At 43.5% G+C, this 27806-nt stretch overlaps 1 protein-coding gene across 1 annotated transcript in view; it reads right to left on the bottom strand.

Annotated features, from left to right (window-relative positions):
- PALM2AKAP2 (PALM2 and AKAP2 fusion) overlaps positions 1-27806 on the bottom strand; it is a 506606-nt gene that overhangs the window by 285807 nt on the left and 192993 nt on the right.

Raw genomic sequence — 27806 nt, 5'->3', positions numbered from 1 at the left:
AGCAGCACACATCTGTGTAGACACTTCCAGAGACAGCGGGCACACACGCAGGGTCACCTGCCCCACCGTCTCCGGGTGTGTTGCAAGCAGCAGCATCCTCCCAACATGTCTGCTGTAGGCTCAAAGAGTGGGAGAAATTCTCCTCACTCAGCCAGGCTGCAAGAATTTAATCCAAAAGAAAAGGCGGTTTCTACACACGCACACACAGACACACACACGCACACACAGACACACACACACACACACACACACACACACACACACAGAGCCATGTTCTGTGCAGTGTTAATTTGGACACAAAGAATAAAAATGTCTCAATCCAAAAGACAGAGGTTCTTACAAACTGCAAATACCATAGAATAAAACAGTGGGAAATTCTGAGTGAGATTTCTTTGCTCAGAATCATAGACATAAATAATCCGATGTCATTTCAAATTTTATAGGACAAATCATCCAACAATGCAAATGAAATGGGTGATCTTTGCTGCCACTAGCCTTGGGCTAGCATTTCACGTGGGTGGGGCAGCTGAGGTTACGGTAAATATGGAATCTGTCTGTCTGGGTCCAGCTCCCAGCCCTACCACTTACTACCCTGTCTGACTTCTGACAAGTTCTTCTACCTCCCTGGGTCTCAGTCTTCTCCTACATAAAGTGGAGATAATAACTGCACCCAAACCACTTGGTTGTGGAGTGGATTACAAAAGATGATGTAATGTAAAAGGTTTAGAACAATGTCTAGCACAAGGTAAGTGCTCAATCAATGTTATTTGCTCTTATTCTTACTGTTGTAAGTTTACTTCTAGGTCACACCTAGAAACTGGTTTTAAAGGGACGTATTTTCCTTGCATTTCCACCATAACCTTTTCATTACAGTGCATCCTTCATATTCTTCTTCTCTATACTTCTCCAGTGCAGACAATCAACAGCATATGAATGTGATTCATGAGAATAGAAAGACCTGCCCTTATGATAGATTCCTTGTTAATGCTCTGTTTCCAAAGTGTTCAGGAGTGGTTTGCTGGGACATTTACTGCACTGGAGCGTTCTCTTTTACCCACATATGCAGGGGGAAACTTGTTAGACAAGACATAATGGCATTTGACAATACAACAGCCAAATCCTGGGGACAACAACAACGTGGAAGCCAGGCTGCTGTGCTCTGTGTAAACGGAAGCTTTTATCTTATGTAGTTGCCGTGTTTCTGGGGTTATGATTGAACCACTGCTATTCAAATCAATGTGATAATAATGTGTGTTACCACCAAGGTTTTCTGTGAGATCCCCAGACTTTATGAAATATTAGCTCATAATCTTAAGCCTCTAGAACATAATATCCAAGTCAGGGATATGATCTCCCTGACAAAGTAAGATGCATGAATATTTTAGGAATGTACCATTTACAGAAGAACTCCAATCAGTGGTGCATAATTGATGCTTCTTAATCCCAGAGAGTGTGCAAGGCCATATAATATATAACAGTAGATGGGAAAGGTGAGGTACAGTGGGAACAGCCCACCTACCCAGCATCTCAGAGATACCGCATGATAAAGCTAGGGCTTCCAGGACGAGCTGCTATCTCTACATTCTAGAATCTTTCAAGAGTAGGTTTACTGGACATTGCCAGTCATTTTCACTGGCTGTCAAGATATATAGTTTTCATACATTCGAATGTAGAACAAAGATGTATGTCACAGATATGAGAGGCTGATGACTCAAGACCTCCAGAAATATTGAGTGGCATGTGTTCTCATTACATGTCTTGTCATTTCCAAACTGTTTCCAGGCTTTCCCACAGCTGTGACTTTGTTCCAACAGAAAGTTCTCACTCCAGAGATGCCCATCATCATACTGGTGAGCCATTCTCTGAGCAGAATAAACCTTACCAGGCAGTACAAACGCTGGACCTTTACATGCTCAAGCAGCAGGCTCATCAGTGATCACTATAACTGATGTGGGCATGAAGGTTGTAGATTTCAAGTTAGTCCTTTAAGAATGGGCAGGATTTAGGGCTGGGCACAGTGGCTCATGCTTGTAATCCCAGCATTTTGGGAGGCCAAGGCAGGCAGATCACCTGAGGTCACAAGTTCAAGACTAGCCTGGCCAACATGGCGAAACCCCATCTCTACTAAAAATACAAAAATTAGCCAGGCATGGTGATGCACGCCTGTAATCCCAGATACTTGGGAGGCTGAGGCAGGAGAATCACTTGAACCCAGGAGGGGGAGGTTACAGTAAGCTAAGATCATGCCACTGCACTCCAGCCTGGGCAACAGAGTGAGAGTCTGTCTCAAAAAAATAAAAAATGGGTAGGACTTAGGTAGATACAAATGGGCAATACATTCCAGGCAAAAAGAACTAGGTGAGCAAGGGTAGAAATGTACTGCATATTCCAGGGACAATGAGGAGGAAAATCTAACTGAGTGCAGGGCTTGCCTTTAGGAACAGAGATCAATGACTCAAAAGATAGGCTAGGAGTACACCACGGAGGGCCATGAAATGCCAGGCCAAGAATTTTAGATTTTATTGCATGGACAAGGCAATGTCATTGCAGGGTTCTAAGCTACAGAGTGATATGGTGAAATGGCATTTTAGGAACATTAATCTGGTATTCATGTATAAAGCAGATTAAAATGGGCTGGTACGCTTTTCCTGTAAAGGAAAAGTAACTATTTTAGATTTTGTGGGACATACAGTGTCTGTCACAACTATTCAATGCTACCATTGTAGTTCAAAAGCAGTCCTGGACAATATTTAAATGAATGAGTGCGGCTGTGTTCTAATAAAACTTTATTTGCAAACACAGGTAGTAGGCCAGATTTGGCCCACGGGTCCTAGTTTGCTGACCTCTGAATTCAAATATCATTTAAGTGCCTTAGGAGGATGCTCCATTCACCTAGGTGTGCAGTGAGGATGGATGAACTAACAAACTTCCTAGCTTAGAGTTGTACCAATTAGAATGGAAAGAGAAGGACAAATGCAAGAAACAGAATTGACGAGACTCAAGACTAATAGGATCTGGGGGTGAGGCAAAGTGGTGTTTTGGTTTTGAGTCACACGGACCACAAGAGTGCTGGTGCAGGAAGAGGCAACAGTGGGAAAGCAGTCAGGCTGAGCCCATTTGTGCTGTAGTCCTACTCCCCTTGAGGAAACTCCTTACTGGGAGTTTATTACTATTATTGGGTTAGAATTTGGAACTAAGCAGTTGTTAGCATATACAATCAGGCAGCGGCATTAGCATGTTTACCTCTGCATTCTGACTGATGACCCTGGGCCTGGCCTCATGACAAAGACCCACTGTGCATCCATAGCTGTTGCAGGATTCTTTGACTGCTGGAGCTCCCTTTCACAGTGATGGCTTTTTTTTTTTTTTTGAGACAGAGTCTCACTCTTGCCCAGGCTGGAATGCAGTGGTGCCATCTCAGCTCACTGCAACCTCTGCTTCCTGGCTTCAACCGATTCCCCTGCCTCAGCCTCCCAAGGAGCTGGGACTGCAGGTGTGTGCCACCATGCTTGGCTAATATTTGTATTTTTAGTAGAGATGGGGTTTTGCCATGTTGGCCAGGCTAGTCTTGAACTCATGACCTCAGGTGATCTGCCTACATTGGCCTCCCAAAGTGCTGGGATTATAGGCATGAGCCACCGAACCCAACCCACAGTGATGATCTTAAAGTCACTTCTAGGTGGGCAAGAGGCAAGCAGCCCATGCTCAGAATTAGATATGAGTCAAATGACAACACATTTGCGTAGGACACCATTAAGGAAGTCACTTTCAGTTTCTGACCCTTGTTTGATGGCTGTGCTCCTCACCTGGCGAGCCCACTGGTCTCCAGATTTCTCCTTCCCTTAACCAGGACAAAACTGGTAACTCTTGGGCCCTTCATTCTCATCAACTCCACAACTCTACCTCTTCTTTGAGTTGCAGATCCCTATACTGAACTGCCAAGTGTTCATAGCCACTCCCCCAAACTCAAACGCATGCAGTCACCATCTCAAGCAATGCCTCACCCTCTACCTTCACACCTGTTCCTTCTTCTATATGTTTCATCTCAGCAAATGGCCATACTCAAGTCAGAAATCTAAGTCATCCTAGATACTAACTTGCTTGAAAGACCAAGTCATGTTGATTCTGCTGGCCAGTTTCCACATCTTTTGCCTCCCCACTATAACCCTAAGTACTGCCTTAACATTCCCTCCTTCATCTCCTACCTGCACATGGAGACTATTACATATGAGTATCTTTAGCACACCACAGAACTGACTCCAGCTGGTTTACTGTAGTGGTTTCCCTATTAGTCTCCCTGCCTCCACTCTTGGCTTCTCCAAGTCAATCTCCACACTGCTGCCATAGTGATATTCTAAAATGGAAATATGACCGCCCCCATCCCTTGTCTAAAACCAGGGATGTCTCTCCATTGCCTACAGTGCAAGGAGCAGGTTCCCTAGCATGGCCAATGAGGCTCCTGTCAATCTCACAGCTTCATTTTAAGCCATGGCCCCCACCATGCTGCAACCTCAAAGACTACTTCTAGTCTCCTGATCTTCCAGGCTGGTTCATGTCCTCTTAGTTTTGCTCTTATTGCTTCCTCTAACAATAATAGATGTCCCTTGCTGCTTCATTTGACAAAAAATATTCATCTATGACAGCACAGTTTAAATATCAATGAAGCTTTGGTGAACATCAGTCAATTTTGATCTGCCTAGTCTTCTCTCCTTTGGGGAAACACATCTACCCTCACTGTGAATGGCTCTTTGGGAAATGCCAGTCATGGTTAGCTCATTCCTGCTGCCAGGACTTGTATGTGAGCCAGGTTAGGCCTATCATGCTACCTTACCTCTTTGTAACAGCCATTAATCCAAGGAATGGCTAAGCGAACTGAGAAAGACCAATTAGAGACATTTCTAGGGACAGACACATGGATACCAGGAGAGAAGTAAAAAAAAAAAAATCTACCACTAGGATTAAGCTGAATTAATATACTTCTGACTAGCAATTCTTCCAAGTCACATAAAAGAGATGCATTTACCTTGAAGAAAATAAAGTCAACATGCAAAGGGAGGCAGAGTTGAAAAAGGGAAAAGGGTCCCAATACATTGTTTGAGTCCCAGATCTTGTCATGCATGAAGCCAGAACCATCCCTGGGCTTCCTAAATTACATACACTAATAAATCTCCCTTTTTCTTAAGTTTGTTTGAGTGATGTTTCTACCACTTACAACTCAAAGAGTATGGACAAATACAGAGGCTTTTTCTGTTCCCTCCAAATAGATCACATCACTCCCTCCTTTCTCTGCCCTCCTCACATGCTGTGGATTTTTCTACATTAGACCTCAAGCACTGTAGCTCTTTATATACTTAACTATGTACACATCTTCTTTCTCTAACAAACTATGGGCTCCCTGAAGACAAGGATCTTGGCTGACACATCTCTAAAACCTACAATACGGCATGATGAATACATGTAATATAGGCTTGGTGAGCATCTCTGAGTGTTCTATCCTTTTTTTCTCTCTTCTGTGTTTCTGTATGTCCATACCTCTCATTCAAATGCATTACAAATTTGTACTCATGACTTCAATAGAAGCAAAATGTGTTATTAAAAACACATTAGCCATCAGTCCATAAGACCAGAAGTGTCCTAATGCTAAAGACATTAACCTGCATGAAATAAATTACTGTTGCTATGCATATGAGGAAAGAGTTGAAAAGGTAATTCTGGGAAAGAATCATGGAAAGCTTATTCTGGGGGAAAAGGCTGTGGGAAGTGGAAATTCCAGGGAAATGCATAATGAGCTGACAGTAGCAAACCATTCAGGGTAGTGCGCCTCAAGAGACATCTGGAAGGACGTGATCTCAAGCCATTAGGAAGATTTCCAGATTCCTCCACTATCTGGGAAGCCTAATAAGCCAGTTTCATTCTCTTTCTATAAATTATATATTTCCTGGCAAGTATTTTCTGGAAGGATTATAACACTATGAACACATAAACTATTGTTAAAGAGCATCCATAGAGAATGGGGCATACTCTGTTCAATAAATATGATGAGAAGACAGGTATGATATGTACCTGTCATTAGGGAAGCCTATTTCCACCTTTTTGCTCCTTGAGACTCGCTCTTCTCTCTTGCCGACTGGGCTGCAGCTGGGGCACTCGGGGATGCCAGGCTGTGGCTGGGGACATGGTGGGTGTCCCAGCTGAGTTAGTGAGGCACAGGGAGAGAGGGGAAGACGCTAACTAAGCAGGGAAGGTAGTCAGAGGCAGAAATAGGGTGTTTCCTTTCCTCCACTGAACCGCCATTCTGACTTGGGCTGATACCTAGCGCCCCAGGGCACAGCAGCGGGAAGGGACTAGAAGACCTACTCAAGGCCCTGTTGCCATCATGAGATCTTAGAATTTAGACAAGAGGAGGGTAAAGAAAATACATTAAATTGTAAATGTTACAATCTTTATTCTTTCTATTGCTAAATGAAGAGATTTCAGCTTTGACTTCCTTCCATGTGAGCTAGAGGGAATTTTGTGTCCCTGCCCCAAAGCTTTTAAGTGACTTTTTGCCAGCAGGTTCCTAGGCTTTTCCAATGCAGAATCAGAGAAAGAGGAAATATGAAAAACTGCGTGAAACAGACTGTTTCATATTATTGCACCTGGAAAGGGAATGGGTGGGGGATACTATTTAGGGGGGAAAATGAAGATCAAGAAAAGGAAAGAAATGATGTAGAAGTAAATCACTGAAAGGGGTCAGAGGCAGTTTAAAGATCAAGAGTTTAAAATGAAAAGGCTGAGCTATTAAGGCCAGGAAATTGGGAAAAGGGAATCTTGAGATATTTTACTGTGGCTTATAAAATGATTCCCCTCCGATGTTCCCCAGAAGATTCTAGTAAGGATACTGAAATTACTTTGGCCAACAAGCCTGTGTTTCTTTGAATACGACTTCATGCTGAAACTGGATTGCCAGGGTGTCTAGGTTTTACATGGGTTACACAAAGAAATAAGGTGACATTTAGAGAATTAAATTATGAAAAATCAACTTGCAAGTGGGGACCCAACAAGCTTTTTCTATTAAGAAATCACAGTGTCATCTCAGGCATGGTTGGGTTATAATTACCTATTTAACACTACTGTAAAGTCAATGCTATTTATATGTCTGAGGGGGGAAGAAAGAAGAACGGTCTGTCTAAAAACTGAAAACCTGAGTAATCAAGCATAAAAAAAAACTGAAGAGGTGCTCACTCAGCTTTATCCAATCGCCTGTCCAGCTAACAAGTAACGCTGAGTTTGCTCAGCAGACACATCCCTGTTCAAAATCAGTTATCTCATCTCAACACCCTCAGATATTAAAACTCACTCTCCTGGCTGTATCTTCAAGGTCACCAATCATAATCCTGATTTCTATTCAGGCTTCCCATGTAGTTAGCTAAATGGAGACATGGCACTTGCTAAAACCCCTGCAGTGTCCATCCACTAAAACATGAATAAACAGGCACTTAGGTTTGTAGATAAGTACACTGAAAGCTAAGTTGGTATGTGATTTTCTGATCCTCCGGAACTAAGAAATAAAACTCAGAGCCAGTTTAAATGATAACTTTAAAAGGCTTGGTCAGAAACACAAGTAAGGTAGGTTTTCTATGTTGTTCTGGCTAGCCGTGTACCCATTTAACCTGCAACGTCACCACGTAAAGTGGATAATTCCACAATTCAATTCATTCCTCATCGCTTAGTTTAAGCCAGCTTTTTCGTTTACATAACCTCTTTTTTATTCAACGATTTGGCCTTGAGCTTGCCCTCTATCTGCAAAAGAGGGAACTGCCTGCTTTGTATTCTTTTCTGTGCTTACTTTTAAATTTTGTATTGACATATCATATTTGTACACATTTGTTGGGTATATGCAATATTTTGTTACATGGATAGGATGTATAACAACCAGGGTATTTAGAACACCCACCATCTCGTGTATTTATCATTTCTTTGTGTGGGGAACATTTTCAGTCCTCTCTTCTAGCTATTTTAAAATATAAAATACATTGCTGTTAACTAAAGTCACCTTACTGTGCTATCTAACCTTAGATCTTATTCCTTCTACCTAACTGTATGTTTGTACCCATTCACCAAGCTCTCTCATCCTCCACCACACACACTCCCTTCCCCACCTCTTGTAACTTATCATTCTACTTTCTACCTTCATGTTTCATTTGTAATAAAAACAATATGGTCAAGATAATTTTTAAAAGAAAAAGAAGGCATTGATTAGTTTGAGCCTCAATACTGGCTTTTAGAAGTGGTAATTTAACACCCAAAACCTTAAGAAACATCCCATAAAATTTAGATGCAATATTATCATTCATCTCACCCTATCAATATACCTGGTCTATCAGTGTCAAGTCAAATGCACAACACAGCAGAGTTTCCACTTTGGGTCCTTTATAGATACTTTATAGCCCATATGGATTATACCTTAAGTCTGTTTTTAAGGTCCCATGGTATGACCCTTTGTCTGTTTTTAAGGTCTGCCCATGGTATGACCCTTTAAGTATGTATGTATATGTGATTTATGTATGTATGTATATATGTATTTATTGAGATAGAGTCTGGCTCTGTCCCCCAGGCTGGAGTGTAGTGGTGTGATCTCAGCTCACTGCAACCTTCCACCTTCTGGGTTCAAACGATTCTCCTGCCTCAGCCTCCTGAGTAGCTGGGATTACAGGTGCATGCTACCACACCTGGCTAATTTTTGTATTTTTAGTAGAGAGGGGGTTTCACCATGTTGGTCAGGCTGGTCTTGAACTCCTGACCTCGTGATCCACCTGCCTTGGCCTCCCAATGAGATGGGATTACAGGCGTGAGCCCCTGTGCCCAGCCCCCTTTGAGTAATTATTTCGCCATATAGCTGCATTTTTGCTTTGATGGTCATAACATCTAATACTTTGCTAGAAGAGCTTCCCTTTGGTTTCCCCTGAAGACCAAGAAGGGAAGCAGTCTGATATGGGCTCTGAGAGAAAGTATGACCTGCTTTATGACATCACATTGATAAGCCCCTTGTGTTGGAAAAATCTAGCATACAGGTAGGCAGAATGGCAGAGGACTCTCAAAAAGTTCCAAGTGCCAGGGATGACAGAATCAAACTGTCCCAAAGAATGTGATCTCCATCTCATCACTCTCTGTGTGTTGCCTTATTCCTGCCATGAAGCCTTGTGAGCACTGAACTAGGAGTCAGGAGATCTCGTATCAGGTAGGGGCTCTGCCACTAACTCCCTGAGTGACTTAGATGAGTCCTTTATTGTTTCTGGGCCTTGGATCCCCCACCTGTGAAATGAGTAGGTTGGGCCAGCTTAGCTCTAAGGTTCCTTCAGCATCACTAACATTCCACAATACTAAGGAGAACAATGACCTCACACCTTCCATACTGTCACAGGTGCCCTTCCTGAATTATAAAGTCATGTTAGCGAACATTTACATAGAGCTTACTGTGCACCAGGCACTGTTCTGTGTGATGAACATGTTTAATCTTCACAACAAGCTAATGAGTTAAGGACTATCATCATCCTCATGTTACCGAGGAGAAAATGGAGGCACAGGAAGATACAGAGACAGGGTCACATGGAAAGTAAGCATCAGGCAATTGGAACTCAGTCTGAAAATCTGAAATAGAACTACTGTAAAATGCTACTGCAGGATTGAAATGAGAAACAGCAGAGATGGAACCAAGCACATCACCTGGTAGAGTGCAGGGACTTAATGAATGAAGGTGCCTCCTTTCTACCTAGCACCAAGTTTTTGGCTTAGGATTTTGTCTAAACAATTGCAATTTACTCATGCAACCAAAATTCAGTTGTGTACTGGTTGAACCTAATAATCACAATGATGGTGGTGGTATAAACCATAATGGTAAGAATAATTATGGCAACTGAGTTTATTGATGCCTTGCTATGTGTCAGGCATCACAGTAAGAACTGCCTTCAGTTTTTCACTTAATCCTCATCACACTCTGAGGTAGGTACTTTAATAGCTTCAATTTTATGGATGAAACAACTAAAATTTAGCTACCGTAAGTGAAGTACCCAAAGTCGTGAGCTAAGAAGTGGTCAAACAGGAGTTGAAACTTAAACAGTCTGACTCCAGAGTACTTTACCATGAAAAGAGACATGTTCAGACCAACTTTTGTTTGGCTCTGAGTGAATTCCACTCAGGACACATGAAAACTATTACCTCGCGACCTCTGCATTTAGCTGCCAAAAACCATACAGAGCAAATGAGCTATTGAAAATGCAAAACATCTTGATGTTAAATCCCTCCAATCTCCAAAAAAAAAAGGAGGCCCCTGACATTTGTGAGCATTTCCCAATTTCAGACAAACACAGGTCAAGGCTGTGTTGGAACCTTCAGCAATGCCTGGTGAACCAATATATTCTTTCTTTCAATCCCTGTAGAAGACATCTCCGTGGGGATCGAGTAGTATAATGAAAAGAACAAATGCAAAGTATTTCTCTCCCATTTGAACTTTTCTTCTGAAAGTAACTACTGCAGATGAGGCAGCAGCTGGGGAGGTTCTCAATTTACCAAGAATGGAGGAGATGCTCTAAATCTAGGATCTCTGGATATCAGAACATGTCTCCCCAAAATTAGAGGACAGGAGGAGGAAAGGGCAGGGACAGGAGGAGGAAGGGGCAGGGACGGGAGGAGGAAGGGGCGGATGGATCCAGTGGGTTGATAGGCCTGTCTTAGGATGACATGCCAGGCCTGGAGGCAATGTCTCAGGGCAGGAAGTAGGAGTCGACACTGTATGGACCTTACAGTAAGCAGCAGTCCCATTGGCTGCTCGTGGTTCCCATAGTCACAGGCCACAGAACAGGAGAGGGGATGGGGCACAATTGAACATAGCTGTCGTGGCTGGAAATGCAAAACAAAATAGTGTTCACAAAAATAGAAAGGGAACACAATGTGCAACATTCTGACAACAACAAAGGAATGCAAACTCCAAGAAATTAGCATAATTCCAAACAGAAGACATACACTCCTTTTATGACTTTGACAAATCATGTTTTTGTTTGTTTCTTAGATGCCAGCATCTGGTGAACATTTCTGATCTGTATTCATTTTTTAATATAGAAAGATATAAAGAAGGAAACACCAATAGTCCATAATCTCCCTGCTTAGATAAATGGAGTAAACATTTAAAAATATAAATAAAAGTAATAAATGTGCAGGGTGAAAAAATTCACACCAACCACATAGGAATAAAACAAACATTTGACTGTCTCTTCACCTCATCCCTATCAGCTTGTCCCTTCAGTCAACAATGCCCATTAGTTCTTCATGTATCCTACCAGAAAAAAATGGATACGCCAACATGTTATATGTTGGGGTCTTTTATTCTTAACACAAAAGACCTGCCCTTCAGCTTACTTTCTTCACTTCGTGATGTATCTTAGAGATTTTACTATTTCATTCAGCACATGGAATCCCGCCACATTCTTTGCAACTACTGCATGGTGGTTCGCAGATGTGGCTTAATTTACTTTACCAGTCTGCTACTAATAGATAATTTAGGTGGTTCCCAGTGGTTTGTTCGCAATTATAGACAGGGCTGCAATGAATCTTCTTCTATATTCCTCTTATGGGTCCTTTTGTGATTCCATCCATAGGGTGAACTTCTAGCAGCAGAACTGCTAAGTCAAGGATTTGAACACTTAAAACTCTAATAGGGACAAACTGCCCTCCAAAAAACATTTTCTCGGGGTTTTAAATGACACAAATCTGAGCAGAAAATAAAACTCAACCAATGAATAAGAGTTTTGACAGTTTCCCCTCTTGTTAGCTATATCTTTCGGGCCCAAGGGGGTTTTAAATGAAAGAAAATATCTACCGCTTTGTGAATAATTGCAATGTTTTAAAAACATATTGGGGTAATTTGTCCTTATCATAGACTATTACTGCATATTTCCAGGTTAAAAAAAATGATAATTTGCTACCTTAAGAACAGAAGTCTGTTGTAACTCCATCAGTCTCCCATGAAAAATCAACACTGTACTTCTCCTCCTTGCCCACTTGTCTATAAGGAAAGAGGGTTTATTCCTTTGTGGTTGTTGCTGTCCTCCAATGGTTTAAAAGTAGAAAAATTTTGAGGGCCAGATGCTGTGGCTTATGCCTGTAATCCCAGCATTTTGGGAGGATGAGGCAGGTGGATCACAAGGTTAGAAGTTTGAGATCAGCCTGGCCAACATGGTGAAACGCTGTCTTTACTAAAAATACAAAACTTAGCTGGGTGTGGTAGTATGCACCTGTAATCCCAGCTACTCAAGGCTGAGACAGGAGAATTGTTTGAACCTGGGAGGCAGAGTTTGCAGTGAGCCAAGATTGAGCCACTGTACTCCAGCTCGGGCAATAGGGTGAGACTCTGTCTCAAAAAAAAAAAAGTAGAAAAATTTTCATCCACCAAAGCAATTTCTAGATGGATTCAGGCAATGTAAAAAGCAAAAACATGAGAAAATAGTGTGACTGTCTGATTTTAGGATGGAAGAAGACTTTAAGAACATAAAGCATAGAAAGAAACCACAATCCACAAAACTGATGGACTTCATTACACCCTCCCCAAGGGCAGAGACCATGTCTCTCATTCGTGGTTTCTCTCTCTTGTCTAGAATCAAGCCTAGCACACAATGGGCCTGAATCAGTATTTACTGATGAATGAATGACTGAAAATGTATAAATAAAACACAGCCATTAAAGATAAATTCTTTTAAGGCTGGAAGCAGTGGATCATCCCTGTAATCCCAGCACTTTGGAAGGCCAAGTTGGGCAGATGGCTTTAGCTCAGGAGTTCAAGACCAACCTGGGCAACATGATGAAACCCCATCTCTACAAAAAATGCAAAACTTAGCCAGTCATGGCAGCACAGGCCTGTAATCCCAACTACTCAGGAGGCTGAGATGGGAGGATTGCTTAGGCTCAGGAGGTAGAGGTTGCAGTGTGAGATTATGCCACTACACTCCAGCCTGGGGACACCGTGAGAACCTGTTTCCAAAAAAAAAAAAAAAAAAAGATAAATTCTTTTAACAACTGGCCACAGAATAGCATGTTCAATATTATCTCATTTTTATAAAAAGTAAATGCATGTTATATACATGCACATAAACGATCATGCTACAGCTCTACCTCTGGGTAGATGCTAAATATCAACATAGGTTATATCTACATGGTAGGATTTGGAATGTTTTCATCTTTGCTCTTTATATCCTTCTGTGTTTTCTAATATTTCTATGTGAACCCACCCTATGAGGTCGGCTTACATGGAAAATGTAATATACTAAGCTTAGATTAAACCACAGCATGTGAACCACTCCTTAGACACCCTGATCCTCAGCATCTTCTGAAGGAGTAAGTGGAAGCCAAGAGGAACCATCACCAGTGACAGTTGCCTGTGGCCAGAGGGATGTTCCTGAGAGGCTGGGATCAGGAACCCTTGCATACTTTGTAGTATAAACCTAAATAGATATGTTTCCTAATTCAGAATCCTCAGCTGATGATGGCATATCCAGAGCTCTTTCTCAATGCTACTTCTTCCTGCCTTTCTCCTTATGTCTCCTCTTTAATGGTGACCAAAGTCTAAAACAAAGCCCCCAGGGACAGGGAAGTGGCACTAATCTGCTGCTGGTGACCCTGTTGGGGTCTCAGGCTTTGAGAGGTTAGGTAACTTGCCCCTAGATCCCCCAGTTATGATCAGAATTCAAAGCTGTCTGTCTGGTAACTGGGACCTTAGCCTCTGGGATTACAGGTGCCCACTATCATCCCTAGCTAATTTTTGTCTTTTTAGTAAAGACAGGGTTTCACCACATTGGCCAGGCTGGTTGTTCAGCAAGGAACAAGGGGAAGGTACTGCTTCTCACTGAGGACAGCAAATTTCTAGCAAAGATGTCGTTTAGGATAAGGTGATTAAACAAGCAAGACAAAAGATTGCTGCGGGTATAGGGACAGCTCCAAGGGTCCTGCCACCACCAGGTGCTTGGCTGAGCCCTACCCTAGTCCGAGAAGACTAAGAAGAGCCTCATAGGGTTGTTTGAGTCAGCGAGGGCCCACCTAGGATGCTCCAGTAGGAAGCTCCAGTTAAAGCAAGAATCAGCACCAAGTTCAGAGAAGCCAAGCCCCAAATAGCAGAGCTCAGCTTTAGGTTAAGAACAAATACAAAACATTGTAGTTTAAAAACTAGAATACCCAGTGTCAAGTATAGTGAGGGGAAACTGGTTTTGTATTCCCTGCTGGTAGTGGAAGAATCTTTCTGGAGGATAATTTGGCAGTCATATAGAATAGCAAACACTTTCAAGTTTGTATGCCATTTGAAAGAGACATTTCAAGCCGGGTGCGGTGGCTCACACCTGTAATCCCAGCAATTTGGGAGGCTGAGGCAGGTGGATCACGAGATGGTCAAGAGATCGAGACCATCCTGGCCAACATGGTGAAACCCTGTCTGTACTAAAAATACAAAAATTAGCTGGGTGTGGTGGCATGCACCTGTAGTCCCAGCTACTTGGGAGGCTGAGGTAGGAGAATTGCTTGAATCTGGGAGGCGGAAGTTGCAGTGAGCCAAGATCACGCCACTGCACTCCAGCCTGGCGCCTGGTGGCAGAATAAGACTCTGCCTCAAAAAATAAAAAAAGCTAAAAAAAAGAAAGAGACATTTCACTTCTAGGAATTTATTCTAAAGGGGGAAGTTATGCCAATGAGCAATGCTTTCGCTTAATGATATTTACTGCAGCATTGCTTCCAAAAAAGGGAAACAGAGACCTAAGCATTAAACCACAGATGTTTGGTTAAATAATCTATGATATATACCATTATGCAGTCGTTACAAATGAAGCTGTAGAAAAATACATGAAATAGAAAGATATTCACCATATAGTCAATTTAAATAGCAAAGAGTACGCTCAATATAATTTCACTTTTATAGGAAAACTACAGTTATGGAAAAGAATGGAAAGTTATACACTAAAATGACAAAGGTTTTGTCACTAGCAATGTAACCTGAGTTGAGAGTTGCTGATAATAGCTGCTAAATAGGGTCATCCTAACAGTAATTGTGAAAAGGTATGGGGGATGGTAGGTTTACAGGTGCCAGGTGCAGTTCTGAGTGCTTTATATGAACTACCTCATCAACCCTCACTGCAACCCTGGGGGGAAGCTTCTATTATCCCTCCATTACAGATAAGGACACTGAGGCTTTGAGAGGTTAGGTAACTTGCTCCCAGATCCCCCAGTTATGAAGTGTTAAGACCAGAATTCAAAGCTGTCTGTCTGGCAACTGGCACCTAACTAAACCAAAGTCCTTTTGCACAGCAAAAGAAACTACCAACGGAGTAAACAGACAACCTACAGAATGGGAGAAAATATTTGCAAACTATGCACCTGACAAAAGACTCATATCCAGAACCTATAAAAACGTAGACACATTGACAAGTAAAAACCAACCCCCATTAAAAAGTGAGCAAAGGACATGAACACTTTTCAAAAGACACACAAGCAGCCAACAAACATATGAAAAAGTGCTTTATACCAGTATTCATCAGAGAGATGCAAACCAAACCACAATGAGATACCATCTCACACCAGTCAAAATTGGCTACTATTAAAAAGTCAAAAAGCAACAGATGTTGGGGAGGTTGCAGAGAAAAGGAAACATTTGCACACTGTTGTTGGGAGTGTAAACTAGTTCAGGATCTGTGGAAAGCAGTTTAGAGATTTCTCAAAGAACTGAAAACAGAATTGCCATTGGACTCAGCAATCCCATTACTAGAATATACCCAAAGGAAAATAAATCATACTACCAAAACGACACATGTACTCGTACATTCATCACAGCACTATTCACAAGAGCAAAGACATGAAATCAACTGGGTGCCCATCAACAGTGTATTGGATAAAGAAAGTGTGGTACATATACACCACGGAATCATGTCCTCTGCAGCAACATGGACTTATAAGTGGAAGCTAAACACTGGATCCACACAGACACAAAGGTGGGAACAACAGACACTGTGCATTTCAAAAGGTAGGAGGGAGGGATGGGATCAAGGGTTGAAAAACTACCTATCAGGTACTACATTCACTACTTGGATGACAGGATCATCAGAATCCTAAACCACAGCAACACACAATACACCCATGTAACAAATCTGCACATGTACCCCCTGAATCTAAAATAAAACAGAAATAAATATTATTTATTAAAAAAAAGAAAGCTGATCATCTAGCTTCAAAGTTTGTGCTCATAACCACTTTGTTTTACCTATTGATGGGGAAGCAGGTAGGATTATGTCTTGACTTGCCTTGTTTCCATGTTGCCTCCTCGTGGCTAGTTCTGTTGCTTGCCACCATGTATAGCAGCATTTTAAGAAAGTGGAGACTTTTTTTTTTTGGAGGTGGAGTTTCACTCTGTCGCCCAGGCTGGAGTGCAGTGGTGCAATCTTGGCTCACTGCAACCTCTGCCTCCTGTGTTCAAGCAATTCTCCATCTCAGCCTCCTGAGTAGCTGGGGTTACAGGCACCCGCCACCACACCCAGCTAATTTTTTCATATTTTTAGTAGAGACAGCGTTTCACATCTTAGCCAGGCTTGTCTTGAACTCCTGACCTAGTAATCCACCTGCCTTGGCCTCCCAAAGTGCTAGGATCACAAGAGTGAGCCTCCACACCTGGCCTGACCACATAGCTTTTTTCCCCACTAATCGAGGTGACCTAGTTAAAGTACTTAGTCTTTTCAGGATGCCCAAGTTAGCAAACCGACAATGACTGACTGCTTTGGGGATTTACTTTTCTTAACCACCAAGGTCCGTGGCACTTAAAAATGAGTCAGAAGACAGCAGGGGAACTTCATTTATTGCTGTGATTATCTCCAACACCATTGTTGCTATGGCTTTGACTGTGATCATGACAGTGAAGTTCAGAAGTACACCATCATCTTCATACAAGCAGGTTGGTCTTTATCAGGCATCAAAGGTGGGGAGCAGTCCTTCCATGGTCTGTGTCTCTGCAGCATGTGGCCCACTCTAGCCAACTCTAGAGTTCCCAGGAAGTTCCTACTGGACTTTGGGCTCTTCCCCTCCTCTGTCTAGTCTCCTGGACAGCTTTTTTTTTTTTTTTCCCAGATCTGCCCATCAGTACTGCCCTGCTAAGAGCAAGCAGTGAGGAGCTACTAGGCCCTATCTCATTCTGTGAACCTTCTTAGATGGCAGAAACAAGCCCATCTCCAAGAGAGTAGCACTCTTCATGCTGTGAGCTGCATTCCTATTCTCCCTCTCATTAGGAGCTCCTGCCCAATGACCAGATGCTCTCCAATTTTCTGCCAGTCTTTTTCCATGTTCCAGATCCAAGTTTGGGTGAACAGGAATTTTCTGGTGAGGGTCTCCCTCAGTGACTTAAGGCATGCTGACAGTTGGTAGAAATTCCTTGTAAAACTTAGCTTTATTGTAGCAATCTAAGAGAAGGGAACTTCGTGTTTCTATCTTCCCCCAACCTCCTCCTTTAACCCTCCAGTCTCCTGAGAGGATTGCTCATACTGGGGTATCCCTTGCACAGAAAGGTGGATTGTTCTCTGCTTCAAATAGGTAAACCTATGAACATGGTTCTCTGGGTCTTCCTCTTCTACCTGTTCCACAGCACAGCAAGCTACCCAGGTGCTTCTTCCACTTGAATTTCTGTCCTCCCATGTAGCTGCAGTAGTCAGACTCAGATGTAGGTTTGCAGTGGTTCAGGAAAGAGGAAAGTCTCACCCAAGCCCAGATCACTGGAGATCTGCCATGGAGAGGAATGGATGGCAAGCAGGCGGTGGGGGTCCGTGCTAAGACTGGCTCAAAATAATGGGGTTCTTTGCACCCCATATGGATATCTCTCTTGACTGTAGTCTGGAGGAAGAGTCAAAACCTCTGGCTATTAATACCATGTAAGTGGTGCCCTGACCCCATTATTTCTAACACCTGGCTTCCAGTGTCATCCAATTTTAAACATGCACGAGCCAGTTAGATGCCTTCACATCTTGACCTCAATTCTCCCCACAGTGCTCAAGCCTGGAAGACCATTAAGATCACCTGAGGACCATTAAAAAGCACCAAGCCAGGCCCCACCTCCTGAGATTTTGATCTTACTGGTCTGGGCACTCAAGGCTATAAACACTACCAGGTAGTTTTAATGTCAGCCAAGGTGGAAAATCACTGCTGGGCACATGCCATCCCACGGTCCAGGCTGGTGGCATTTGCTCCTGCTTAAGCTTGTTTGAGCTCTTTCTTCCTGAGTCTGAAATAAACTATCTGGTAAATTTTGTTAGAAGACTTAGCACTGGGTAAGCCACTTTTCTATTTTCACAGTTAAATCCTTGCTTTCTTTGCTCTTCGAAGTCTGGGCTTTAGCCACAGGTCAATGACATTTTTGACCTAGGGCAAGTAGAGCTTGACCCTATCCTAACATGTAGCTCTCAAGGGTCAACGCTGCTCCCTTATTGCTTCTCATCCTCACCAGATGACATTGATTTCTCTTCCCTTCCTTCCAAGCTCCTTCTCTTAGGATTAGATTACTATTTTCAACCCGAGGACGTGGGTGATAAACCAGGTCAAAAGGGACAAGGTTGGGGGTTCGATCTCAGAATCACAGAAAACACCACCAAGACAGGTCAAACCAAATCTGGCTTTGAACTAGGATAAATAAGTTTTGTGCTTCAAAAATGCGTTTAAATGCCTCAATCCTACACTAAATTTCAAAATTCAGAAAGGTAATATTTAAGAAAAAGTTCATCCCTGAGAACGAGTTTCTTTTATGCAACCTCCATGAATGACACCTGGTGAGAACTGAGAAAAAACAATTAGCATGATCTAACCAAGTCCTCTGCCAGCTTTGTATCTTAGGCCACAGATGCTGCGTCCACCTCCAAAGCCTCATGGGATTTTCCTATTCAGTCTCGCTTAGTGGCTGATGATGACCTGAGACAAGGAGAGGGAATCAGTTCTACTAGGACCCGAGAGACCCATAGGTCTCTCTGGACTGTCTCAGCCTCCCTGGGGTACACCTGATATATCCTTCTCCTGGGAACTTTCCATGATCTTACCAGCATTTGTTTCAGGGAATTTCCTGATCAGGGTGAAAACTGAAGAACCAATGCTAATATCTGATAAAGGTCTAATGTAATGAAAAGTTTAAAAAATAGTGCAAGAATGAGAAATCACAAATACAGCAAATGGTATGTACGTCTCTCTCTCTCCGTTTTGTTTTTAACATGTGCAATCCAACCAACTTGTGAAAGAAAAATGCTACCCAAGAAACAAAATTTTTTAAAGTGAGTCCAGCTAGTAATGCAGAAGATACCTATCTTCAAATCACCAGCCGGGTGCCTTATACTTAGGCTCATTTTCAGTTTCTGCCTTCCTCAAAACCTACTGACTAATGCCAGTGTGGACCTGGGGCTTTGGGCCCTGCATTTGATCTTTAAAAATTCCTGTTCCCAAGCAGAAGGCTGACAGTGCCACAGGTAATCACTAGCTACTGGGCATTACAGTTTTTAGGAAATAACATACTTTGTGAAGTCTATGAGTGACCCCCCTTCCTTTTTCATTCTCTCTACCTCTTCGCACTCCTTTCTTCCATCCTTGCCCCTTCCTCTCCTCCATCTGGAGGCAATCCTCTTAATCTTTATCCTCTAGTGCAGGAGCTGGCAAACTCATCCTATCAAAGTTCACACCATAAATATTCTAGGCTTTCTAGTGTCTGTTACAGCTACTCAAGTCTATAATTGAATCAACTTGTTCTGTCAATTTTTTTCTTTTTTTCTGAGAAAGTGGCACAATCACAACTCAGGGCAGCCCTGACACCCTGGGCTCAGGCAATCCTCCCATCTCAGCCTCCATCACAACACCCAACTAATTTTTGTATTTCTTATGTAGAGATGGGGTTTCATCATGTTGCCCAGGTTCACCTCAAATTCTTGGGCTCAAGTGATCCTCCTGCCTCAGCCTCTGAAAGTGCTGGGATTACAGGCATGAGCCACCATGCCAGCCTCTGTCAATTCTTGTAACACAGAAGTGGCTACAGACAATACATAAATGAATGGGTAGGTCCCAGGCTGCAGTTCAGAGCCCTTCTAGAGAGCACCAAGAACTGACTACTGCCCTCAGCTCTGCCATGACACAAGCTCTAGGAGGCTGTAGTCTGTCCACAGGTGTGGGCATGTTTTGGAAGTGGTGGTGGTGGCTGAGTGGACACAAAGATAGGTTACAGGGACAGGAGACACAAGAAAACAGTAAGTCTCACAAGTCCTGAGACAAACCACAAACATGCAGCACAGGAATCATCTTCCCAAGGCAACCGCTCCCTCCATTTCCCACAGCTGAGGGCAGGAGGACTGGGTTTGAGTCCCAGCTCCACCAGGCAGTGCTGATGACCTTGGGCAAGTCACTGGACACATTGTGATCTCAGTGTGCACATCTGTAAAAGGGGTTGAACAAAAATCTGCCCTGCCCTGCTCCCAGGGCTGAAGAGGAGCCACAGGGAATTAAGAAGTATCATCAATATGGGGGCCTTTCAGAGTGCGGGTCGGTGACGCTCACAGGCAGGCGTCTACATGTTTGTGACTCTCCCAACACATTTATTCAGGTACATTTACAGGCTCAACTCAGCTGACTTATTTTATAGGAACAAGTTTATAAGCCAATGGGTGGCGGAAAGAACTAGAGGACGAGACGAGTGGATTCTACGAGTTCTAAAACCATGACCCTGGCTATTAATTTTTTTGTAAAAGCTGGACTTACTTATAAAAAGAATATAGCCTGCTCTTCATCCACAAGAGATAAAAATGGTGGCACTAAAAGTCACCTGCAGCCAGGTGGGGCAAGGTGCTCGCCTGCTGTATTCATTTCTAGGGGTGCTATACAAATGACCATGAACTCGTTGGCCTAAAACAGCAGAGATTTATTCTCTCACAGTTCTGGAGGCCAGAAGTCCAAAGCCAAGGTGTGAGCAATGCCACACTCCCTTTGGAGGCTCTAGGGGACAGTTCGTTATTTGCCTCTTCAAGCTTCTGGCAGCTGCTGGCATTCCTTGGCTTAGGGGTGCATCCCTCTAACCTCCACCTAGTGGTGGTCACATTGCCTTCTCCCCTTCTCTTTGTCATATCTCCCCATACATCTCTTATGAAGACAGTTGCCATTGCATTTAAGGCCCGCCTGGATAGTACAGGATGTTCTCTGCATCTCAAGATTTTTAATTGCATCTGTATAAAGACCCTTCTTCCAAATAAGGTCACACACCTAGGTTCCAGGGATTTGACGTGGACATATCTTTTAGGGCGTCATTGTTGGTCTACCACAAACAGGTGTTACTGACATAGCCATCTCCCCACTGGCCACATTGCAGGTGGAACGGAATGCCATGTGCCTGGCTAGATCATCAATCACAGATAGCTTGTGGAAAATGGAAATTGTTCAAATGATGAAGTGCTGTCCTGGCTAACATTCAACAAAGACTATAAATTTCAAACATCAAAAAAGCACATCTGATGCACATTGTGCTGTTAGGTTGGTATTGGAGCTGCCAAGGAAGGAAGGCAAAGGAATATTCTTCAACTAGTGTACTCTTTATTTCTGGAGGAAGGAAGGGGGCAAGGGAGGATGAAGTGAGGGGAGTCTCCCTGAGTGACGTATGCACCTGGCACTGTCTGGTTATTCTATTTGGGTCTTACACCACCACCAGGATGACTGCATGGTCCTTACTTTGCAGATGAAGGGATTAAGGCTCAGATGGGTTGAATGTCCAGAGCATGGTGGAAAGAATGGGTGGCACTGGTATTTGTACCCAGCTTTGTTTCACCCAAAGCAAAGGCTTCAGTGATATGGGACAGTAGGCCTGGTGCCTTCTCCCTTCTAACACCTGAATTCTAGATCACAAAGCTTGGTGAGGGCCAAATGTGGGAGCTTGAGCCAGGGCCACAGTGGGCAGAGACTCCTTAGACTCCTTGTGTGATGCTGGATACTTACCAGGGTGGCTGTTCTGGGAGCCTTTTAGAATTATGTGGGAGGCGGCCATGAGACCAATCTGCAACCCACCTCCCCTTCTCTAGAAGCAGGTCCCTATTGTAGAGATGGACCCTCATATTGATGGGCCCCCATACTGATGACACTTCTTAATTCCCTGTGGCTCCTCTTCAGCCCTGGGAGCAAGGCAGGGCAGATTTTTGTTCAACTCTTTTTACAGATGTGCACACTGAGATCACAATGTGTCCAGTGACTTGCCCAAGGTCATCAGCACTGCCTGGTGGAGCTGGGACTCGAACCCAGTCCTCCTGCTCTCAGCTGTGGGAAATGGAGGGAGCGGTTGCCTTGGGAAGATGATTCCAGTGCTGCGTGTTTGTGGTTTGTCTCAGGACTTGTGAGACTTACTGTTTTCTTGTATCTTCTGTCCCTGTGACTTATCTTTGTGTCCACTCAGCCATCACCACTTCCAACACACCCACACATGTGGACAGTCTATGACTTCCTGAAACCCCCCTACCAGCGCATGCACACACACACACACACACACACACATTTTCTAGCATTTGTTATGGGGGGGACAAGACTGCCACCTGTGACCCAGAGGTTCTACAGCACAAGCGCTAACCTTGGTGCCAGAAGCTTCTTTCCTGGCCTGAGTTTGGATTTCTCCTTTACTACTCTACCCTTCAGGTTTCTGTGAAGGACATCAGAGGAACCGGGGGAACAGAGAAGACCTGCTGTCACACCTGGCTGCCACTTCTTCCTCCTGCCTCCTTCTCATTCTTCGATCTCAACTGAAAAGCCATCACCCTGATCCACGCAACCTAAAGGAATCACACCACCCCCCTGATGGCCCTCTCTATCACATCAATGTATTCCCTTTTTATTTGTGCTTATCACAATCTGAAATTATCTCCTTTAGATGTTTGTTGGTTTTTATCCATCTCCTGTTTCTGAATCTGGGACTTTTTGTATTGTTCTGCTCTATATCCTTTACGGTTAACCTGGGTATCTGGTGCTTGGTAGACACTCAATAATTAAATGAATGATGGCTGGGCATGGTAGCATGCACCTGTAATCTCAGCTACTTGGGAGGATGAGGTGGGAGAATCGCTTGAGCTCAGGAGTTCACGAACAGCCTGGACAACATAGCAAGACCCTGTCACAGTAAATAAATAAATAAATGAGTGAGTGAGTAAACACACACATACCCAGGAAGTTCTGTTTCCAGCAAAGACTGAGCTCAGCCGGAGTTCTCCCCCTGAGGTTACAGATTAGGTACTCACCGACAGCTCCACAAACATTATTTCTGATCCTCTTGGATTTGGTTGAATTGGTTTTCTTTCTCTCCCTGGGACTGCACAGTAGTCACCCAGGACAGACTGAACACACAATTCCTCCGCTCACCGGAGGCCTCTAGCAATTATACTGAGAAGCACCACAGTAACATTAGCACAGTCTAGCCCATAAATCCCGAAAATCCCTGAATCTAGTTAATGGAGCAATTTTTTGCAAGTCCAGCATTTTGTGGCCACCTCAGAGCCATTTGGGGGAGTGACTGCTCTCTCCTAAATTGTGAAATGTCCTTACTCCAGCCTTAAGCCGCTGCCTGGGAGAGAGCTGTTAGCTAAAAGGTAATGAAAACATTCTGTCAGTATTGACACAGCACACGGTGAGAAACAAAGCACAAGTCTGGGGCCAGCAGCTCCTGGGCTTGCCTTTCAGGTTGGTGCCTCCTTTCTGGAGGATAAAGAATCGATAAAGCAGAGGACTCCTCAAAGGCACTTGGTAAGCAGAGGCAGCTGAGGGGGCCTTACGGTAGAAGAGTGTTTAAGGTATAAACTGGTTAGTTTATTCTGGATGCTACACTACATCTTCATGAATGACTTTCTGAAACCCCCCTACCAGCGCGCGCACGCGCGCACACACACACACACACACACACACACACACACACACACACACATTATTGTCTAACATTTGTTATGGGGAGACAAGACTGCCACCTGTGACCCAGGGTTCTACAGCACAGGTGGGGTGTGATGAGAGGATGGTGGGCACGTCACACGTGAGTTGTGTGGGCTTCCCTCTCGCTGCAATCCATGTAAGTCCCAGGTGCTTGAGTGGCGCAGCACACAGGGAATAGCAGGGGGTCTACAGCAAGGGGCAGGGTAGATGCCAAAGGCTTACATATGCACAGTGTACACACCCACATGTGCGAGCACCTGTGTACTCACACACACACATGCTTGGCATTTCGGTTTCCTAAATATGCCTTTTATTTTGGCATCATTTTACATTTACAAAAACATTACAGAGATAGTGCACAAAGTGCTAACATCCTACATAACCAGGATGCATTTGTCAAAACTAAGAAATTAATATTGATACAATATTGTGAACTCATCTACAGACTCTGGGTTGCACTATCCACCATGGCCCTCCCCACTCCGCAAATGTTCTTTCTTTGTTCCAGAATCTAATCCAGAGTTCTACACTGCATTTGGAATATTTCTATTTTGAAGATTTACAATGGTACACCCCCTCAGTTCCTCAGATAGTGGTCAGACCGAAGAGACTCTGGGATTTCTCTCTTTTCCTGTTACTTTATTTTCCTCTAGTAAAATTACTTAACCTTTCTAAGTCTCCATTTGCTTATATGTCAAGTGGTGCTAGTGGCAGAACGTACTCTATGTGGTTGCTGTGAAAACTAAATGATTCCATAAAGCACTTAGTTCAAGTCTGGGTATACTACTTGCTCAATAAATGTTAGCTACTGCAACCAGCTCTGATTTGCAAGAGGAGCAATTATATCCCACGTTTAGGTTCGCCAAGAAATAGATCGTCAAAAGCCAATTTGAAGAATAGACCAAATCTTCAAAACTGTTGTTTTTGTCTAGGACCAACCAAAGACTTGGGTGTGGTTACGGGGGTCAGGAACTGCGGATTTAAATCTTGGCATCTCCTTCTCGGCTGTCTGGCGGTTGGATGTGAGCCGTGACAACTGTGTAGTGCTGACAGAAGAAGGCCACTGATAGGCAGCCAGCTGGCTCGTCCTGGCTCCTGGACGTCTGGAACTCAGTGTGAACAGCTGGGATGGAGCCAGGCCTAGGTAGTGCTGCCAGCTAGTTTGAGATGCACCTTGTTCCAGAAACCAAATCAACCACTCTCCTTCAATCAGCAAGGTCCACACACACACTACCGACTTTACTCCAGGGAGAAAGAGGATGGAAATAAGCATTTACTGAACATGCCATGTGGGCCAGCTCCTGCACATTTGTTATGCAGAGTGGTCTTCAAATTTTTTTCACATACTCTAATCTCTAAAATATTTTGAGCACATACCAGTTGTGTGTACATATATTCACACATGATAAATACAAGCAATATACATGAACTAAGTGTAGATTGTAGAATGCACCTCAAAATAGGCATTTAAAACACATAATTTGTAATAACACAATGAAATAATATATTAAATCAAATAAAAATCAATAGTGCTATTAATTAGAGGAGATGTAAATCTTCCTTTCATTCAAAAAGCCTTCTTAATTTTTTTTTGAGACAGGGTCTCACTCTGGCCCAGGCTGGAGTACAGCAGTGCCATCATGGCTCACTGCAGCCTCAAAGTCCTGGGCTCAGGTGATCCTCTTCAGCCTCCGGAGTAGCTGAGACTACAAGCACCCAGCTAATTTTTTGATTTTTAGTAGAGATGGAATTTCACTATTATCATCCAAGCTGGTCAAAAATTCCTGGCCTCAAGTGATCCTCCTGCCTTGGCCTCCCAAAGAGCTGGGATTATAAGCATGAGCCACTGCACCAGACCTTGATAATTTTGAACTTCTTGGGCCAACTTCTTGTAAGATATCATGTTATTTTTATTTTTATTTTTTTTAACATCTTACTGGGGCTGATTCAACAATGACGACAGCACAAACTTCTTCCCAGAGAAGTGTTAACTCTGTCATTTTTTGGTTTATGTGGATGTTCTCCATTATAGATTTTAATTAGCTTTTAATTTGTAATAACTTTTTAAGTCACTTCTTCAGTTTGTTAAAACAGGGTTTGTTGAGTTTAAGCTGGATAATATATTCTGTGTAGCTGTCTCACCGGAAGTGGCAAATTGCAATCAGACATCACAAAGGCTGAAAGGGAATGCATGAGGATAGAGCTTTCAACCCCTTCCTGTCCCCAAAGTCCCTTTTTGATTTCAGGACATGCCCAGAACATGCAGCTGATTGTGGATGTCATGGCCCATCCATATATCAAATATTTTTAAAACCTAATTTCTTGTTGAGTAAAAAATAAATAAAAATGCTAAGATTTTCTACTCACACTCCAAAGGATGGGCCTGTACATTCCCCAGGGGCATTCACCCCTCTTCGGATTCTACTATAACACGCTCTGAATTGTCACAACAACCATCTTAGGGAAGTGGATAAAGGCCTCCCCATCTTACATGGGAATGGGAAGTGGAGGCCAAGAGAGTCTGTGCATGTAATCCAGCAGGTAGGTTTTCAAGTGGGGTTTAGATCCTGGTCTCCTAACACCAGCTCCAGGCCTCTTTTGATCCCACCCTCCCCTCTTTCCCTCCACCCTCCCCTCTTTCCCTCCACCCTCCCCTCCGTCCCTCCACCCTTTCCTCTTTCCCTTCACCCTCTCCTCTCCAGCCTCCCCTTGATCCCCTCAACCTCTCCTCTTTCCCTCCACCTTCCCCTCTTTCCCTCAACTTTCCCCTCTTTCCCTCTACCTCTGTCACTACGGCTCCCCTCTGCTTCTCACCCCTCAGGGCTGTAAAACACTAATGCCAGGTGTCAAAAAACCACAACTAAGCAGTGAGGCAGCCTCAGACTCAGTGGCACTGTGAGAGCTGAGGAATCTAAGTGCAGACCCCTCCTGGCATTCAGTGGAAAGTGTGTTTGTGTGAGAAGTATTCCTCATCCTTGAAAGTTTTGAGATTTGGAGGAATCAAACTGAATCCTAAAATAAATGATAAAAGGGATGAATTGAGCAAAAGATGGGTGAGAAGCTGGAAGGTGCTGTGGCCAAGAGTCCAGGCTCTAGACTTGGGATTATGTCCCAGGTCTATTCTCATGGCTCTAAGACCGTGTTTGCTAAGACTCAGTTTTTGCAACTGTAGAATGCTGAAACACTGGTTGTTCTGAGGATTTAAGAGGTCCTTCACAATACTTAACACAGTGTCTAGCATGTGGTGACACTTTGCAAACAGAAGCTGTTACCTCTGCTTGACTTCCTAGTGTGGTGAGCTCACACAGAGCTGTGACACTTATCTCAACCTCTGACCCTGAAAGTTGGAGCCTTGGGCTGGCCCCTCTCCTCTCCAAGGCAAGCCCCCAAGGACCTCACACCAGTAGGGGTCAGCCTCAGGCTTCACACAACTTTACGTCCCCATACATGCTGATTGGGAAGTGTCATCATATTTACCTAAAAAGGCAAGCCTTCTAAGACTCTCACCAGGACATCACTGCATTTTATAGTATTTTCCTTTATAGAAAAAAAATAGGTAATTAAAGTGCCTCTTAAATCCCAACTGGTTTCTGCCTTTTACAAAATGGCTCTTCCTTCCCCTTGGTTAATACCATATCAAAATACATACACTTTGTACACTGTCAAATGAAATGACATTTCTTTTTCTTTTCTTCTTTTTTTTCTTTTTCTTTTTTTAGATGGAGTCTTGCTCTGTCGCGCAGTCTAGAGTGCAGTGGCACGATCTCAGCTCACTCCAACCTCTACCTCCCAGGTTCAAGTGATTCTTGGGCCTCAGCCTCCCAAGTAGCTGGGATTATAGGTGTGTA

The sequence above is a fragment of the Sapajus apella genome, unplaced genomic scaffold (genome assembly GCF_009761245.1).
Source record: "Sapajus apella isolate SASKATOON/1434 unplaced genomic scaffold, GSC_monkey_1.0 scaffold46, whole genome shotgun sequence".
Taxonomy (NCBI): domain Eukaryota; kingdom Metazoa; phylum Chordata; class Mammalia; order Primates; family Cebidae; genus Sapajus; species Sapajus apella.
This window is presented reverse-complemented; position numbering and strand designations above follow the sequence as displayed.